Below are 20,307 nucleotides of genomic sequence, written 5' to 3'. Positions count from 1 at the left end.
TAAGGTAGAGAGGAATTAGCACATTTCTGAGAATTCTCCCTAACATGAGACAAGGATAATCTTCACAAATCTACCTAAATGTGACGCGTGGCTATTCTTCACAATTCGATTGAAATCTGATGCGTGGCTATTCTTCCAATATGTCTATTGTAACACATTTCATGCCCCCAAAATACAATTGGGTTCTTATTATTTTGGATAATGCAAAATGCATCTAAATCTTGCATGACATCTGTCCCCTAGTATACATGTAGGTGCAACACATTTCCTTCCACTATTCAGTACAATGGCCAACTATGAAGCATATCGCAATGGCCGACTATGGAGGGTAGCACACCCAACTCAGAGGCCAACTATGAAGCATATCGCAAAGGCCGACTATGGAGGGCAGCACACTCAACTCAGTGGCCAACTACGAAGCGTATCGCAATGGCCGACTATGGAGGGCAGCACACTCAACTCAGAGGCCAACTATGAAGCTTATCGCAAAGGCCGACTATGGAGGGCAGCACACTCAACTCAGTGGCCAACTATGAAGCGAATCGCAATTACCGACTATGGAGGATAGCACACTCAACTCAGAGGCCAACTAGGTTAGCACGGTTTACAGAGTAGTAGTAGTATAAGAGTGGCATGGTTTCTGGAGTACAGTAATGGTTGTGCTTCCCGCCAATATCGCCTTACGATGGCTATAAACATCCTACAGTCCTAGAATATGTGGTGAAAGTGCTGAATAATCGGCCCACAAAAAATAGATTTTCCAACAATGTTCCGGTTTAACAATAACGTCACTTGATAACTCATTGAATCTTACAGTCAAAATGTAACAGAAATTCAAAATTACGGAAAGCCTACAGCTCAGTTTCACAATTTACATACGTAATATGTATTCTGAAAAGTGAATACATATTAGATACACACTTCACATTTTGACAGTACTTGGAGAATAGACCGTGCCGTTTAGGTAAACTCCCGAAGAAAACACGCCCTGCACCCCACAATATGAATGTTTAACATGGTTTAGGTTTCAGGGAGGAAATCCATACCTTCCTTTCTGCATGCTGGCAGAGTTTCAGCTCTCAGAAGTGGCTGTACAGTGACATGTTGCCACTATGTGGCTCACCTAGACAAACAACACAATATCAGAAGTTAGTGGTGTAAACACTGCCCATTTGAAGCTTGAAGGCCCTTCCATTGTTCTGACAATTACTAGGTCTCCCACAGATCATTTGCACAACTGGGAGCGAAGATACGAAATGTGTGATGACAGCAGCAAAAGAGCAGGGCAATGTTTGTTTGTTTGTTTAATCATTTGTTATGCGCACCAAACCCATAGGTAAGAGGGTGCAGCCGTATGAAAATGCAAAGCTTACATAGTTAGAAATATACACCACGGTGCAGTACATAATTACAAATATGCACTAGGTACAGTGCATTGCAGTAGTTACAGAAATGACAAATATAGAGTATACAGAATGTGCAAATATATACAGTAGTAGTCTGGCCTATGTAGTTACAAGAACAAGTCATGAGTGCCAACGATACACAGTGCCTGATCATGTCTTCCATATATTACCAGGGCTCTCAGGTAAGCCAATGTAGCGGGCAGAGAAATGTCAAGGCTAAGGGTCTGTAGCGATGATGTGTTTTATGAATTTTTTTCTGAAATGTAAGAAGGGTTGGTCATCTCTCAGGTCTTGGGGCAAAGAGTTCCACCATTTGGCAGCCTTTACAGGGAAACTTTTGCCGCCAATAGTGGCACGCTTATATTTCGGTAGGGTCAGACAATTAGCATTGCCGGTTTTGGTTGGTCTGTGAGCAATTCTTCTCTGAGGTTTGGCTGTCAGTGTTAGGGAGAATTCTCTCTTTAGGCTGAATTTCCTAACCTAGTGAGTCCCCCAGCAGCTTTGCTGCATTTCTGGAGTTTTTTTTTCTTCTCCTGCCAAGAGTGAGACTCTTTCTCTCCCACTCTTGGACATGATTAATGGTATTCCTTTGACTGGTAATGTGTTTTATGGGCTATGGGGTCCTTTACCCCATAGGGTCTCAAGTGTTTTTCCTATGTGTGTTACACAGCACCCTCCGTGCAGTAACACAGGGGTGTCGTAGTGACACCCCGCCATAGACTCCATACCCTGGGACTGACTACTGTCTCCCAGGGCATGTAAAGTCACCATTGACTTTGCTAGTCCCAAATTATTAACAGAAACCAGTACAAACCATCATATTATGGACGTACTGGTCGGGGCAATTCGATTGCCCCGCGGTCTGTTAGTCGAGGGGGCACGTCTCCGCCCCCCCTGATCAAGTTTTGGCTGGTGGCAGTGGAAACTGCTTTTTATATTCGACCGCAAATATTTTCATATGGGATTTTCCCTTTGTTCGAGGCGAACAACTTTAATTATTTAATTCTCATAGCCTCGAACATACCACCGGTTTATTTAATTAATATTAATTCTCTGGTTGGTATTTTTTGCCAAGACTCGATTCTAAAATGGCGTTTGTGTTCTCTTCTGTGACTCCAACCCAAGTCGAGCCCTTTGGTCCACTTTTTTGGCGGGCTTCTCCACAGAAGCCTCCAAAAGTGGTGCCACTCTGTGTACCACAAGGGATGTGGGAGGGGGTTTAGGCACCCTGGACCGAGTTACCTTGGTAACGCAGGTCGCACTCTTGTGTGATTGGCCCAAGTGGTGCATGTTTGAGTGACAGCTAGGCTGAATGAATGGGGGTTTTCTGCATAAAAGCAGGGCTTTGAGGACTGGAACTTCAGAAGTCGCCACAGGACCTGAGAATCCGACGAGGGAGAAGCTGAGCCGACCTACCACGACGACACCACCGGTGGAGCCCTGCAGAACCGACTCACCACTTCCCGACGACAGAAGATCTCCCGGCTGGAGAGGCTTCTTCCCCTGACTGGTGGGCACAACCAGTTTTCCTTTCTTTCTTCGCACCCCAGCCCGGTTTGTGGTCGAACTGCCCGTGCCAAGCACCCCGGCGGCCGGATAGCCACTCACCACTGAACAGCGAATCACCGGACCGCTCCTTGTACCTGAGAAACTCCGTGGCTGGTTTCTTCCCTGGCAGTGCAACGGACCCCTGTCTTCCTCCACGACGAGATCTTCTCTTCCCCCGGACAAAGCACCGACTTGCACCCGCTGCCAGGAACAACTGCCCCCGCTGGAGCGTTCTCACCACTTTAAGGTACTGTGTCCGCCAGGCCTCCCTTTCTAAAGATTGCTACAAGGTAATAATAACTCCTTAACCTTCTGAACTGGGCTGGCCGCCTTGACCCTCTAACTGGTCCCTTTCTGTGGTCCAACCCCCTTTTTGAACCTTTTCAAGACTTTTGTGCACTGCAGCCGTGTGATCTTGGACACATTTCGTTTGGATCCTCTGAAAGTGGATCCGGCCTCTTGAACTCTAACTTCACGGTTTTACTTTGCCTTCCTCTCTTGTTGTGTTCTTGAAAAAGTGTTGGGATCTGTTTCAATTTCTTCTCTGCTTTTCTCTCCCTTTTTAAAACAAACTATTAGAGTGCCATCTACGTTAAGCGCTCACCGATGTCTGAAAATAATGGGGCTTTACTTAAGACTTGTCTAATATTCTTTTAAGGGAGTGTATATCTTTTAATGACCGTGTTTTTGAATTGCTTACTATTAGTGCACGTTTGTTTTTCTAGATGTGGTTTTAAATAAATAATTATATCTCTTTTACACCAAGCCCTGGTCAGTGTTTACTTGTTCTATTGTGTGCTCTTGACCTATTGTGAATACTCTGTATACTGCCTAACTCTTCTTGTGGGAAGTCTGACTGCTCAGCCACAGCTACCAAGTGAATCTGTGTGGTACAGACTGCTACCAAGTGGGTTTACTGCCAAACACCTATAGTCCTAAATCTTTTGCAGTGGTCCCAGAGGGAACTGCACAGGTTTCTGCCTAACAGTCAGGTAAGTAGGGGCCGCGTTGTTGAGAGCTTTATGAGTCAATGATAGTGTTTTCAGTTGTATTTTGTTGGCTGTGGATAACCATTTGTGAAGGCGTCTAAGAGGGGAAATATGGGTTCTTTTATTTATGCCTAGGGCTGCTCTTAGGGCATTATTTTGTAAGGTTTGAAGCTTATGGATAGTCGTTTTATTTGCACCACTGTAAAGAGCATTGCAGTAGTCAATTCTGGAAAGTATTAAGGTTCTAGCTAGGATAAAACAGCTATCGTCAGAGAGGAATGGCTTGCCAGCTCTGAGTAGTTTGCACGTGTGAGCCGTAGAGGAAGTCGGAGATTTGATCTGTTTATCAAATGACAAAGTGGAATCCAAATAGAAGCCAAGGGTTTTTACCTCCTTGGAGACTTTAATGGAGTTCCCATCAATGTTGAATGAAGAGAATTCCTGACCTCAGTTTTTTTATGTTAGCCAGTGAGCCTAGAATTATCAGCTCGGTCTTATCATTGTTCAAATATAAGCCATTGGTGGCCATCCATGCTTGGATGATCAGATATACTTTGTTCACCAACCCCGTGTCCTTACTGTGATCCCCAGAAAGCGGGAGGAGAATCTGGGTATCATCTGCATAGTTAGTGTAGGTGATACCCAGTTGGTCCAGATCGTCAAACAAGGGTTTTGTGAAGATATTGTAGAGGGTTGGTGAAACGCAAGAGCCTTGAGGGACCCCGCACAAGATGGGGGATGGGTCGGCGGCTGCCGAAGGAGAGAAGACTCATCGTTCTCTCGCTCAAGAAGGGTTTAAATCAAATTGATAGCTTCCGGTGAGAAGTGGGCAGCAGAATCAAGGTGTCGGCAGTGGACATTGTGGTTAACCAAATCGAATGCGGCTGAGAGATCAAGTAGGAGCAGAAGTACTGTCTTGCCTTTGTCTCTCAGCTCGTCTATTTGGGTCTTTAAATCAATTAAGGCTGTTTCTGTTCCGTGTAACGGGCAGAAGCCAGATTGTCTGTTTCCAAGGATTTTATGCTGTTCGAGATGTTTCTGAATTTGGATGCAGGCAGCTTTATCCAGTATTTTAAGTAGAAATGGGACTGTGGTTATGTGGTAATGGGCCGGTAGTTAGAAGGGATGAGCGGGTCTAGGGTCTGTTTCTTGAGGAGGGGTAGCACCCAAGACTGTTTAAGGTTGGCAGGGATAGTACCTGTGAAGGAGGCGTTAATCAATTTGGTGACGAATGGGGATGATTCTCTGGAAGCATCTTTTATTACTTGCGCTGGGCAGATGGTGCCTTTGCAATTCGAGGGCTTCAGTGATAGGCTGATCTTTTCTATTTCCAGGGTAGACATCTTGGAAAAGTTGAAAGTATTATTGTAGGCCAGTGGTGAAGCACTGGTCATGGGACTGTTCGGCGAGTGCTGTAAATTCAACACTTCTTTTTTTGCAGCAAAGGACCAGGGCAATGTGTGATGTCAGCAGCAAAAGAGCAGGGCAATGCGTGAAGGCAGCAACAAAAGAACAGAGCAATGTGTGATGGCAGCAGCAAAAGAGCAGGGCAATGCGTGATGGCAGCAGCAAAAGAGCAGAGCAATGTGTGATGGCAGCAGCAAAAGAGCAGGGCAATGCGTGATGGCAGCAGCAAAAGAGCAGGGCAATGCGTGATGGCAGCAGCAAAAGAGCAGGGCAATGCGTGAAGGCAGCAACAAAAGAATAGAGCAATGTGTGATGGCAGCAGCAAAAGAGCAGAGCAATGTGTGATTGCAGCAGAAAAAGAGCAGAGCAATGTGTGATGGCAGCAGAAAAAGAGCAGGGCAATGTGTGATGGCAGCAGAAAAAGAGCAGGGCAATGCGTGATGGCAGCAGAAAAAGAGCAGGGCAATGCGTGATGGCAGCAGCAAAAGAGCAGGGCAATGCGTGATGGCAGCAGCAAAAGAACAGAGCAATGTGTGATGGCAGCAGCAAAAGAGCAGAGCAATGTGTGATGGCAGCAGTGTGTTTGGCATATGTGATGAATCTGATGACGTCATCACTCGTTTTCCTGGGATAGCCTCTCCCCATGTGTCCAGGGGACGGCAGCCGCTGCCTGATCCTGACCCTGGGGAGGGCCACATGGGGAGAGGGAACCCTCAGGAAGATGACATGACATCGTCGGACAAAGTCACATATCCCTCCTCCCCCATTCCCTTTTAGGGATGTTCCCTCCATTCCTCATGTCCTGGTGGCATATTGCAACTCCCTCCCTCAACCACTTGCTAGGTCTAGTTCAAGTATCCACCAATATCACACAAGAAACAGTGAGTCAACAACTGAGATGAGGGAGAGGCAAGGAGTAGTTTTGATCACTCTGAATGAGCACCAACATCAGCCTCCTCAAAATCACACAAGAAACAGCACGGTAACAATTGGGATGAGAATGACAGATGGAGGAATGAAGACGACTAAAACCGGTAAACCAACACAGCAGACTAGTCTTTGGAAGTTGTTCAATCATGCTGGGAAATTTAAATCTGCCACAGCTGACAGACAGGAGAGAGAACTGCAGACGCTGAGTTGTGCCACGACCTGTGCTAACACTGGTCCAAACGCTCAGAGAAAGCACGCCGTGGGAGGTGCTGTGGAGGCGAATCCAGACAGTGGAAACAGAAGCTGGAATGCAGAAAGCCTGCGGCTTGAGAATGCGAGACAGTGGAAACTGGGCATGGTAGAGAAGAACATGACGAAGTCACATTGTCTAACAGGACGTGAGAGACACTTAAAATACCTGGTAAAAACAGGTAAAACGGAGGGGTAAAGGTTGCCTGAAAGTGTGTGCCATTTCCTGAAACTAACATGAGAGAGACAAAGTGAAGCCTGTGAAAAGATTAACATATTTGTGAACCATTATATGAGTAGGTCGCTGAACCCATATCGCAGGAGAAAGATCAAAAGAAAAGCAAATGGTCTTGGAAAGGGGGCAAAGACTCAAAGCATGAGTGAAGAAGTGAATATTGAAAAACTCTAGCAAACATGGCTCAATATGTCTATGTTGTGCAAATATCATTTCATGGATAAAAGGAAAAGTAACTGCATGCAAGTCCTGGCAGGAGAGTATACCAGTTAAAGCTAAGTGTTCCAAAGTAATTGCATAAAAGGTCCTGGCAAGAGACTATGCTAGGCAATATTAAGGGTGTGTAATAAGTTACAGTAAGAGGAGAACCTCAGGGAAGATTCATGCCCTTTAAAGTTGGAGTTGTTGTAAATGTGGAAAAGAGCCTGGCAGGGGAGAGTACAAATAAGAATAATACAGTAGAAAAGAATGCCAATGAAGACACATGCCCTTAGGATCGTTAAAGTAAAATCGAAACTGCAGCATTGCGCTTCACATCGCTGATCTGGCTGGAGGTACGGCAGCACTTCTCGACTTGTACTGGTCCCGTGGACCCTTTTCCTACAAGCAGTTACCTTTGGCCTGGCGAGGCATTTGAAGTCTCACCACCTTGCATGTGCCCATCCTTGTGCTTCCCCAAAGCCATCTGACCTTCGCAAAATCCAAATCTGCGACTACATTTGTGTCCCCTTTATCCCTGTGCCCCTTGTGTCAACAGACATTGATAGTTCAGGAACTTTACAGACTTTCGTAGAAACTGAGTGCTTGAAACGATCGAGAAGATCAAACAACATCTCATGAGCATCCACTGAGGCTCTTCTGAAATTTCCAGAACAATTGCGACTATTTAGACGGACAGAGATTTGTTTACTTTTCTTTTGGCCCCTGGAATACTGACTGTGGCCAACTCGAAGTGATTACAAATTGTTTGCTATGAATGTATTATTATTAATGAATTCCTCTGAATCAGCATTTAGTGCAATTAAAGAAGAACTCAGGGCCTTGGGGCATGTAGCTTCACAGATACTGTATTTACTCGACCTCCTAACAGCTATGGAGGGCAGGAGTAGCCAGAAGAACAGGAGTATGTGTTGCACATATGTACCTCCCAATGATTTGGACAATGGAACTCTGGACTGAACGATTACCGCATTGCACAACCTGAGGGGGGGCATTGTAAGGAAAGCGGGAATTGTTGATGACTTTTTCTAACTCTCTTTTCTTGGGTGCCTTAATGGATGAGCGTAACAATGAAGATTCTCATACCTATTTTTGTCTTTTTTATAATTATCTTGTATTCCTGTCATCTAGGTCTATGGTGCTGCTCTGCCCAAATGCCTAGAGTTGTTGCTATGATGGTCATGACCCTGTCTAAGGCTAGGGCTACTGCCATTCCATTTCACATGGATACTCAAACTGATTTTGAAATGAATACAGGAGTAGTTGTCCTCCACCAGGTTGGGGTGAATATGTAGGACAACGGGTAGATTGCAGAACTGGTGGAAGGGCGGTTTGGGATTGTCCAGCAGAGGAGCATCGTTGCGAGGGGACTAATATGAGAGATGGCTGTAAGGTTTCATTCTCCCAACAAGGTGAGATTGAGAAGTTGGAAATTGGTTTGTTAGTTAATGTAATAACTAAAGGGGGGAATGTTGGGGTGGTTGATAAGGGTCCCACAGGTAAAGAAGTTTGAATAGCGCATGCCATATTGGTGGCTGGGGTGACAGCGATGTTGACATAATATAGCAATTTAGTATGAACCTAGTGTAGCTAATGGAAATGAGATATACGTTATTTTTAGTGTTTGTGTTTTAGTTGATCGAAACGCATGTGCACCACAAAATAAGTGTCAAAACTGCTGATACAATATAAACGCAATACAGGTCTGTCATGCCACACAGCGCTAAACTATCAGGCAGTGGGGGCTCTACATGTGCATGAGAGGTAAGATATTTGCAAAGGGAAAATCAGTGTGAGGGGATGCGGTAGTCCTGAACATACATGTATAGGTACACATACATGTCAGTCTCTAGGGAAATATGAATATACAGATCTGTTTTGACGCAGAGTTCTCTAACAAGTTAGGAATTGTGCTGGCTAAAAACCTGGGTTGGGCAATTGAACTCTATGTGACTGAAAAACTAGTTTTACAAGGTTGGGGAAAGGCCGCAGCAGTTGCGATGAATATCAGATGGTCAGTTTCAGGCCGGTCTTTTTAATGGTCTAGGTGCAGTGTGAAGGGGAGATACAATCTCTTTAAATATATAGGAGTCCGTTATTGAATCACAGTAGGATTCCGGCCACCTGTTAGGGCCGGACAATTAAACCTGAAGCGGGCTGCTTGTGGGGAAAGGAGCACTGATAGATCATGGATTTTCAATAGAGTTGTCAAGGTGTGCTTTGGCGCCATATGGGCTGGAATGGTAGGTCACATAGTTTAGAATGAAATGTGGACACCAATATGTTTGGGCGACAAAACCAGAAAAATAGATCAAAAGAAAATGTGTTCACTCTCCTCTTTTACATCAATGGAATTTCCATAGAATAGCGGTGCGCGTCACAAGTAGGGGTAAAGACTTCTAACCAAATGGACCCTGTGATAATTGAAATTGTTTGTAAATTGTGTAAAATGTGTAACTAGGGGATGGGACTATTACCAAGTAAGGAAAGGCCCCAGAGTGGGGTGCAGTGTAAATATGAAACGTGCAATTATAAGTTAAAGAGGATGGTGCGAAGATGAATGTATCCAATAGCAAGTGAGGGAACTAAAGGGAATATGGTTACATTGTATAGGGTTAACCAATCATGTGTGTTGGGTTGACTCTGTAACAAAACATTTGGGAGTGTTTTAACTGTTGCAAATTGTATAAAATATGTGTTCTTTGTGTGGTTCGGAGAGACAGGTTAGTTTGACTCTTTGATGTCATCTAACCCTTCCTGTTGTTTCCGTAGGGGTATGGTCCAGTGCCTGCGATTGTTGTTCTATACAGGTGTTAGTTATGTTGGGTGTTTGTTTGTAGTTGGCTAGCCCATGGGCGTTTATAGTACAAGGGATGTATGTAGGAGGGGAGTAGGAGTGGAGGGTATGCTCAGCGTTTTTCTCGGTTGGTAATCTTCACGATTCTATCTAAATGTGACGCTTCTCTATTCTTCACAATTCTATCGAAATCTGAGGCATGGCTTTTCTTCCCAATATGTCTATTGTAACACATTTCAAGCCCACAAAATACAATTGATTGCATAATATTTTGTTTCCTGCAATATACATCTAAATCACGCATGACGTCTGTCCCCTAGTATTCATGTAGGTGTAACACATTTCCTTCCACTATTCAGTACAATGGCCAACTATGAAGCATATCGCAATGGCTGACTATGGAGGGTAGAACTCTCAACTCTGAGGCCATCTATGTTAGCACTGTTTACAGAGTAGTAGTAGTGTAAGAGTGGCAGGGTTTATGGAGCACAGTAATGGTTGTGCTTCCCACCTGTATCGCCTTACGATGGCTATAAACATCCTACAGTCCTAGAATATGTGGTGAAAGTTCTGAATAGTGGCCCACAAAAAAACTGATTTTTCAACAATGTTTTGGTTTAACGATAACATCACTTGATAACTCATTGAATCTTACACTCAAAATGCAACAGATATTCAAAAGTACGTATGGCCTACAGCTCAGCTGCACGATTTACGTACGTAATATGTATTCTGAAAAGTGAATACATATTAGACACACACTTCACATTTTGACAGTACTTGCTGAATAGACCCTGCCTTCTAGGCAAGCTCCCAAATAAAACACCCCCTGCACCCCACAATATGAATGTTTAACATGGTTTAGGTTTCAGGGAGGAAATCCATACCTTCCTTTCTGCATGCTGGCAGAGTTTCAGCTCTCAGAAGTGGCTGTGCAGTGACATGTTGCCGCTATGTGGCTCACCTAGACAAACAACACAACATCAGAAGTTATTGGTATGTAAACACTGCCGGTTTGAAGCTTGAAGGACCTTCCATTGTTGATATGTGATGAATCTGATGTCATCACTCGTTTTCCTGGGATAGCCTCTCCCCATGTGGCCAGGGGACGGCAGCCGCTACCTGATCCTGACCCTGGAGCGGCTATAAGAGGGAGGACCACATAGGGAGAGGTGATAAGATGTGATATGATATGGCATTTAGAACGCGCCTATACACAGGTGTTTCAAGGCGCAACAAGGCAAGGGAAGGGGAACAGAGACAACGATCTTATTAGGCCAGGTGACATTGAGATCGTGCAAGTGCAGGGGAGGGTAGAAGGGAAAAGTGCATGGGGAAGGGGGAGGGGGCAGTGCAGTACACAGGATAAAAGTAAAATGAATAAGAAGTACTGCCAGCTGGTGGCAGGTGCTGGTAGGGGGCTGTAGGGATACAGAGACAGTCCCCGAGTTCAAGGGTTGCCGAAGGGGGGGGGCGGGCAGGTGTGCAACGGCCAGGGTGGGGACATGGGCCCGAGATCAGAGGGTAGCCAGGTAACCAGTGCAGTTTCAGTCAGGAGATCAGCAAGGGAGGGGAGGAGAGAAAGCAGAAGCAAAGAGGAAGGTCTTGAGGTGCTTCCGGAACCAGAGATGGTTCTCCTCAAGTTTCAGAGAGGCTGTTCCAGAGGGAGGCCCCAGCAGAAGAAAGAGATCTTCCACCAACGTGTTGCTCTGAGAAGCGACTGAACCTAAGGGAGTTGGATGAGCAAAGAGCTTGAGAAGGAAAATATTTAGGAGAAGAGAGTTGAAGGTATTGAGGCCCCAGAAGGCCTTGTGGACAATGCAGGGGGTTTTGAACTTAATCCTCACCGCCACAGGGAGCCAGTGCAGAGATTTCAGTCCCGAGAGATGATCCCTGGGCTTGAGGCCAAGGACAAGTCTTGGAGTCATATTTTGGATGAGTTGCAGAGGAAAGAGGCGGTTGCAGTAGTCCAGCCTAGCGAGAACCAGAGCTCTGAAGACAGTGAGCTTCTGGGGGAGGGGGGGGGGGGAGGAGAGGAAAGGAAGAATACCTCTGAGGAGGTGCAGCTGGTAGTGTGACTTCTTAGAGACGTCAGAGATGTGAGGAGAGAAGGAAAGTGTGGAGTTGAAGATGACCCCGAGGGTTTTCGCCTCACAGGCGGGAGCAGGAAGAGAGCCTAGAGAGGCCGGCAGAGAGTGACAGGAAAGGAGGGAGCAGGTGCGCCGATGAGGAGAATCTTGGTCTTACTGGCATTAAGGCAGAGATCATTGGCGACACACCACTCCTGGGTAGCAGAGGGACAGTCAGAGATGAGAGAAGGAGAAGAGGTGGCGGAAGGTGTAACCGGCCAGAAAGAACAGCAAGGAGAGCGCTCATTTTGACATCAGTGCGGAGCTTGCTGACGCAGGTTTGAATCCCGGCAGGGACAAACTCAGCCTCTCATCTTTCCGAGGTCGATAAATGAGCATCACACACCGTGAGAAATAAGCAGCGCTCAGATGCCTGAGGGTTTGTAGCGCTATATTAATAACAAAAAAACAAGTGAGCCTGATAATGAGCTGAGTATTGTTCGCATAGCACTGAAAGTTGGGGCAGAGAGCGATCAGAGAGGAAAGAGGTCAGCCGGGCTAGGGCCTGATCGGTGATACCCCGGTTATCAAGGAGACGGTTGAGCAATATGGTATGGTTGACCGTGTCAATGGCAGAAGAGCGAACAAGATGAGGACACAGGGGGTGTTGGAGTTAAGGTTAGAGAGCAGGTCTTCACGGATGTACAGCAGAGCAGTTTCCGTGCTTTTGGCAGCTCTGGATCCAGATGGATGGTCATGAAGACAACCAACAGATACGGTGTGAAGATTAAGCTGTGAAATGGCCAACTTTTCCAGGAGTTTGCCCGGGAAAGGAGAGATGGCGATTGGGTGATAGCCGGGCAGGAAGGGTCAGCAGAGGGTTTCTTAAGAACAGGGTGCACAAGAGAGTGCTTTGGGTGGTCGGGGGAGAGGGAAGACTCCAGTGGTGAAGAAGTGGTTACAGAAGTCAGCCAGAGCAGGAGCCAGGGTGCCAATGTGGTCCTTGTTGATTTTGGAGGAACAGGGGAAAACCTGTTTTGACGAGGCTTACATAGATCGGACTTGTCTAGAAACCTTATCTGGGGAGCACAGTGGAACGGCAGAGAGGAAGGGAGGATAGGTGGCCAAAAAAGAGCCAGAGAAAGAGCAGGGAGTATGGGGAGGAGGGATGAGAGGAAGAGAGAGAAACTTTGAAAAGCTGGATTGAACCTCCTTAGAATGAGTAGGTTTACCAATCGTTGCTGCCCGCTTTCTCGTGTAATTAACTCATCTTGGTTTTACATTGTACCATACTCCCGTGACAATATCTAAGTTCCTCTGCAGTGTGTGGAATCATAACACCAAAGCCAGTTTACCTTTGCCAAATACCAAAACTCTTAACAATGCACTTTAACATAAAGGCTGCGACCTAACATTGGTGATGGAGTTCTTAATGGATGGTAAGGCCCATCCCTCACCCCTTGTCCCAATGATGGTAAGGCCCATCCTTCACCCCTCCTCCCTGGGATGGTAAGGCCCATCCCTTGCCCCTCCTCCCAGGATGGTAAGACCCATCCCTCATCCCTGGAGTGGTAAACCCTCCTCCCAGGATGGTAAGGCCCATCCCTCACCCCTCCTCCCAGGATGGTAAGACCCATCCCTCACCCTCCTCCCTGGGATGGTAAGGCCCATCCTTCACCCCTCCTCCCTGGGATCGTAAGCCCCCCTCCCAGGATGGTAAGGCCAATCCCTCACCCCTCGTCCCCAGGATGGTAAGGCCCATCCCTCACCTCCCCCTCCTGGGATGGTAAGACCCATCCCTCACCTCTCCTCCCAGGATGGTAAGGCCCATCCCTTCCCCCTCCTCCCAGGATGGTAAGACCCATCCCTCATCCCTGGGGTGGTAAACCCTCCTCCCAGGATGGTAAGGCCAATCCCTCACCCCTCGTCCCCAGGATGGTAAAACCCATCCCTCATCCCTGGGGTGGTAAACCCTCCTCCCAGGATGGTAAGGCCAATCCCTCACCCCTCGTCCCCAGGATGGTAAAACCCATCCCTCATCCCTGGGGTGGTAAACCCTCCTCCCAGGATGGTAAGGTCCATCCCTCACCCCTCCTCCCAGGATGCCAAGGCCCATCCCTCACCTCTCCTCCCGGGAGGAGATGGTAAGGCCCATCCCTCACCCTCGCCTACAGCTATCAATACGCCCGTCTAACGCACCCCTCGGGCCCCTCAGCAAAGCGCTGCGACTAACCTCGGCTCACCGCCGGGGATTCTAACTCCGTGCGAAGCTCAGCGAGGAGCTGAAGATGCGAGCAGACATGCGCAGAGCAGAGACACTTACCTGGAGCATGCGTAGACAACGAATGAGACCTCAGCGAGCGGCTGAGGCAGATAAACCAGGACGGCAGAACAGACATGCGCAGAGAAGAGACACTACTCAGGAGCATGCGCAGACAACGAATGAGACCTCGGCGAGCGGCTAAGGCAGATAAACCAGGACGGCAGAACAGACATGCGCAGAGAACAGACACTAGTCGGGAGCATGCGCAGGCAACGAATGAGAAGCTCAGTGACCGGCTGAGGCTGCAAATCAGGACGGCAGAAAAGACATGCGTAGTGAAGAGACGCTTCCCTGGAGCATGCGCAGAAAACAAATAAGAAGTGCATGCGTGCCCGAGGAGAAAAGAGAGACCAGTTCCCATCCAGGGAACGGACCTCAGCAACGGGCCGCCCCTTCTCCTTCACGTGACTTCTTGCGTCATCATTCACTACCAATGTTGCCAGGTCGGAAGATAAAAATAAGATGAATGCCCTTCCAAAACAAGCCCAAAACAAGCTGACTCCCATCCAAATAAGCTGAAAAAACAAGCGCGGACCTAAAAAGTTGTGGAAAGGTCTCAAAAGTAAGAAACATAACAAGAAAAACATACGTAGACAGAACACTGACATAGTGTGTTAGAACAACTATATTTTATTGCATGGTGACTAGAAGTCCCAGATTGCAAAATAATACAGGCCTGAAATACATTGTATTTTGTATTTATTGTTTTATATAGCGCCTTAATCCAAGGCGCTATATAATATTGTAACATGGCCAATTGGAAGCTGAAAAGAAACAATGCCTTCCTGAATACATCTCTCTGAGAAAATGTTGTATATAGATTCCAATAATCCTCTAACAGTCTTGCAAAAAAAGTAAAAAGAAAAAATATATAAAGTATTTTAGTGGATAATGCGTCAGCACTAGCGATATCACCAAGATAATATTGCTATAGAGTGACGCTTGCTAAACTAAAACAATCCCCTTCTTTACATGTCAGTGTGTCTGTCTGCATGACAAAACTTTTAAAGTGCGTTTGCTTTTTGCATATGTTTAGGCATTTGGCATTGATGGGCCACCTGGTGGGAAAGTAACGATCCCATCAGTGCCAAACACCTAAGCACATGCAAAATACAGGGCGCACCCGAGAGCAAGACAAAGCAGCAATTGCCATCAAACGCTGCCAGCAGCCCAGTGCAGGACGCTCTGTACGACGTGTAATGGGCTTAACTGCAATATAAGCAAGCCCAATTACACGCGCATAGACGGTCCAACAAGCGGACAAAAACCGCGACAAGCGACCTCCAAATATTATAAGCGACTTTGGGCAAAAACAAGCCCAAAGTCGCTTATAATAAGCGGACCTGGCAACACTGTCCACTACCCCTCCGGAACTAGTACCTGAGAAACGGGCTATGGCCCGCGCCCTCTCCTTCACGTGACTTCCTGCGTCATCATCCACTTCCCCTCCAGAGGTGTGAAACCGAGACACAACTTTTGGGAGGAACTTCGGATAACACCCCAACACCACTGAGTCTGGCAGCACCCTGAGGAAAGGGGGGTTACTTAATAGAGCCCCAATCTCCCCAAGCCTAGGGGCAGAAGTGATGGCGATAGGAAAGGCAGTCTTCAGAGCAAGAAGTTTTATGTCAGTCTCCGAAATGGGCTCAGAAGGAGGCCCTTGAATGAACCTCAAGACAAGAAGGAGATCCCAAGGTAGAAGCCATTTATAAGTACACATAGCTCTCAACTCACATGCTTTTGGCGGGTGTCACCCGCCTTCTAAAGAGCTGACTCACCCGCCAAGCCTCCTGCACGCCCATTAATTCCAATGGGCGTCTCACACGCCAAAAACAAAATTCGGTGATTTCACCCTCCTTTGCAACACAAATGGTTGAGAGCTATGAAGTACAAGGATGGGAAGAAGAAAGCCCCGAGAGCAACATCCCCTCCAGGTGACCATCTGAGTCCCTCAAGAGGGATTTGATGGAGGCCCATTGGGAGCGAAACATGGAAACCGCCAGGCCCTTGTCAAACTCCTCCTGGAGGGGCAGATCACAACTCAGGGGAGGGATCCCAGACCGCCCACACCAGTCCCGCAAATGGCCAATGTTTGAACATATGTTGTTACTGGTGGACCAACGCAGTACACTTTGAGCTAATGGGACCCTACACCTCCTTACCGTACCCCGGGCCCTGCAGGACCCGGGTTGTAATGCTCACGTTCCAGCAAAGAACCGAGCAAGTCAATCCTGCTCATCCGGGACCCCAAGCCCCGCAGGGGGCCCAGGAGCAGAGCTGCACCTGGCAAACCCGAAGGCCCCGCCACACAGCCCCACCAGGGGGCTAGTAATCGTTTCCACGGAGCCCCACACCGGAAATCTTCCAACCTGCCGGAGTCAGGAAAAATTAAACTGGGTGACGTGGTTGGAGGGGAGGAGTTAAAGTGGATAATAGAAATAAAAGAATGTCCTGTGTCGGAGGCAGGGGCCTCATGAGGTAAGTACTGGGATGAGGAAGAGTGGAAGTGGAGGTAATAATAGTACTACGCAGAGCTATACGCATGCGCAGTGCTGCAGTTCATTACAAGAGTGTGCGCAGCAAACGAATAAGAGCAACCTTACATGGAGGGGAAAAGAGCGCATGCTCAGTAATAACCGGGCCACACAGAGCTATACGCATGTGTACCGATGCAGACACTTACAGGAGCATTGCGCATAAAGAGGATGTGATGAGCATGCGTATACGGGAGAGAGCAGAGTGCGTGTACACAGAGGAGAGAAGAGCGCATGCACAGTGGTGATAGTGCTGGGCCACGCTGATATGACCATACCAGCCATTGCTGAAATATATATTACCAAAGAATGCATAGAAAAAAGGGTGCTAAACAGTGCATGCTCGGCGATGATAGTTTCTACGGAGCTTAGAAGGGAATTAGGAAGCAACCATGGCAATATATGCCCAGAGAGGGCAGGCATGCTCTGACCCTAGACACTCATGGGCTGAATTGTCTCATGACCAATAGGAGCACTATTGTAGGTCCTCTTCTCTGTTCATCCCCAACCATCACTTCCCCTCCTCCCCCCTCTTTTCTTTTATTTTACTTGCACACTCCAAATTGTCTCATGACTTAAAAGAAACGTTATTTGTTTGTATTCTTCCCTGTTCCTCCTTACCTACACTTCCCCGCCTTCCCCATTCCCTTTTCATCCCTACTTTACTTCCACTCCTCCCATATCCCCTCATTTTGTTACTGCACTTGCACGATCCAAATGTCTCAAGACCTAGTAGGAACGTTATTTATTTTGTTTTTTTCTCTGTAACCCCCCTCACCCCCCTCGCTTGTCTTGATGTACCTTGAAATACCATTTTGCTGTATAGGCACATTAAAAATACCCAATACATAAAATAAAAATATGCTAAGCTTTGGAACACTGGGCCTGCAGCTATTCAATGCCCTGCCCAATCAAGGTCAAGAAAACTATTATGAGCCGGCCAATACTGCCCTCAACAACAAGTTTAAACCTCAGTTAAATTCAGACTAGGAACGCTTTCAGTTAAGCCTAGCAAGACAGAGGCCAACTGGGAAAATGAAGGAATTTCGTGCAAAAGTGCGAGAGATGGCAGTGGGGTGCGAATTCCCAGAAGAGGCGTTTGCAGTCCGACAACATATTATACATGGCATTTCATCTGAAAAGCTTCAGAGTGCAATACAATGGGAGAGAAACCTAGCCATAGGTTGGATCTTACAAATGGGACGACAGAGAGAAAGGACAGTCCAGGTGGCGGCCATGGAGGCGGACATGTGCCGCATGCCGATTGATGCAGAGAAACCTGCTACAAGCATCGCTGCGATTAAGACCCGAGGAGGGACCTTCGGCGAACCATCCAAGACACACAGAACAAACACAGGAATCGTGTAAATGGTGTGGAGGAGCATGGGACGAAGAACCTTGCCTGTCCCTAGGGGTGGCATGCTGCAAGTGTGGCAAAGTAAACCATTTTGCCTCCGTCTGTCTGAGCTCCAACTTCCACAGAGAACCAAATAGATCGAACTTGAAAGAGACTAGAACAACACTGAAAAACTACGAGAACAAAGGAAAAAGCAAAGCAAAAACCATGGGACGTGAACATGATCAGAGCGACAGTGAGGGTGACAAACAATCAGAGAAACAGCCGTCTCCAGAGAGTCGGACAGGCCCCGCAAGAAACAAAGTGAGAGAGTGCACCTGATCTCAGCAATAAAGCCAAGAAAAGTAAGAGGAACACCAAACATAAGTCCCAGCCAACATGTTTAGTGCTCGTGGATGGCATGCCAACGCAAATGGTAATCGACACCGGAGCCACAGTGAATGTGATGCCACTGGCCACGTTTCAGAAGATTTCAACAAGACAGTCTAACTTTATGCAAATGGAAGCAAGAAACCCCTCCCTATAAAAGGGTCATTCAAATCTGATGTAACGTACCAATGGTGAAACATGTCGCACCAAATATATGTAGTGGACGCAGGCATAGACAAACTGCTGAGCTGCAAGACGGTTGAGAGACTAAAACTCATCCAATTTGCTTGTAGCATTCAAAACGCCAATGAGGACAAGCTGCTGGAGAAACACGCCAAGCTGTTGAGAGGACTTGGCTGCTTGAAGAATAGGACCATCCTACTTCATATACATCCCACGCTGGAACCGAATGCAATATGCCACAGACGAGTCCCAATCCACATGCGAGCAGCAATGGAGGCTGTACTAAGAAAACTAGACGATCTAAATATCATCGAGGAAACATCAGAGCCCAAGTAAAACACCCAAACAGCATATAACACTAACAATAGATGAGGTGATCGGAGACCTGACAGGGGCAACATTGTTCAGCAAGTTGCATCTCTGCTCAGGGTACCATCAGATAAAGCTAGTAAAGAAGTCCTGCTATGTTACCACCTTTTCATCACATCTAGGACTCAGAAGATACTTCTGACTCAATTTTGGGATTTCGTTGGAGGCAGAAGTGTTTTCAAATGAAATACTCCAAGTATTGCAAGACCTACCTGGTGCTACGAATGTTAGCGATGACATCCTGGTATAAGGCACCTGTCAGCAACAGGCCTTAACTTTGAAGATTTCAAAGATGTTGATGGGAAGAGGTAAAGCCTGTGTCTCCGAGAAGCCACCCATTCGCCTGATGGAACCAGGGGACGGAGAGGCTCCCCCAAGAGCACAAGTCCAACTAATGGAGGAAACCCAAGGACTGGGAAAAAAACCTCCAAGCAGGAGAAATAGTTCTAATGAGCAGAGCCTTCAGCAATGAAATCCAAGGTACATAGGTGACCACTGGCTGAGGAAGTATTCAAACAGCCAATATAGGCCAAGGGTAGGACCCGTAAGTTCCACTCACGTAAGCAGATAGAAAAGTATTGAAATAAAAATCCACCGAAAATATGGCTGGAAGTACTGGGACGAGTAGAAACACACCGGAGACAAGGACATGATTGAGCAGAGAAATGAAAGAGGCAAGCAATAGGAAGAAACAGTGCTGGAACAAGGAAGCACAGTAGCACGGACTGAGGAAGAGTGTCAGTGCAGCAGGAAACCTATGGCAGTTGCGACAAACAGATCACATTTGGAAGTCTCCTTTTGTATATGGCTGCTGTGAATCAAGTGACCTATGATGCATGCCCTTCATACGTTGTGATGTCAGACGCTTATGCGGACCTGACACGTTCGCCATCTTGGAATGGGCAATCGGGTCTTCCATTGGTGCCAAAGAGACAGCGCCGGAGTGAGCTTCTATGCCTGGGTGCGGCAGTGAGTATTTCTGACAGCACCTCTGAAGAAGAACACAACACGTGCCTTGCTGCAGTCCTACAGCACCTAGAGGAGTCAGGCCCGACTACATGCTGAGAAATGTGAATTTGGGACGAGCAAACTAGCATTTTTTGGATATGTCTTCAATGCAAATGGGGTATTCCATGGCCCTAAGAAATTAGCAGACGTAAAAAGCGCAAAGCCCCCAACGACAGCATCTGTGCTCAGGAGCTTCCTGGGCATGGCCACTTACCTCAGCTGGTTTATCCCAGACCTTGCCACAAGAGCCTCTCTTCTACGAGAGCCGACATGAAAGTATATGCCATGGACCTGGGCAGAAGAACAAGCAAAAAC

At 47.1% G+C, this 20,307-nt stretch overlaps 1 protein-coding gene across 1 annotated transcript in view; it reads right to left on the bottom strand.

Moving 5' to 3' along the window:
• The window catches only part of LOC138515431 (zinc finger protein 208-like), a 488,076-nt gene extending 473,916 nt beyond the window's left edge, over window positions 1-14,160 (bottom strand). Inside the window, exons 1-3 of the mRNA XM_069630274.1 lie at window positions 14,083-14,160; window positions 10,668-10,744; window positions 1,047-1,123 (exon numbers count right to left, since the gene is read on the bottom strand). The gene's annotated coding sequence lies outside the window, so the exon portion shown is untranslated. The remainder of the gene's footprint in view (window positions 1-1,046; window positions 1,124-10,667; window positions 10,745-14,082) is intronic.
• Between the last annotated feature and the right edge of the window lie 6,147 nt (window positions 14,161-20,307).

Source organism: Ambystoma mexicanum, chromosome 6q (genome assembly GCF_040938575.1).
Source record: "Ambystoma mexicanum isolate Mex_15411 chromosome 6q, UKY_AmexF1_1, whole genome shotgun sequence".
NCBI classification, from domain to species: domain Eukaryota; kingdom Metazoa; phylum Chordata; class Amphibia; order Caudata; family Ambystomatidae; genus Ambystoma; species Ambystoma mexicanum.
The sequence above is the reverse complement of the archived record's forward strand: the minus strand, read 5'-3'. Positions and strand labels throughout refer to the sequence as shown.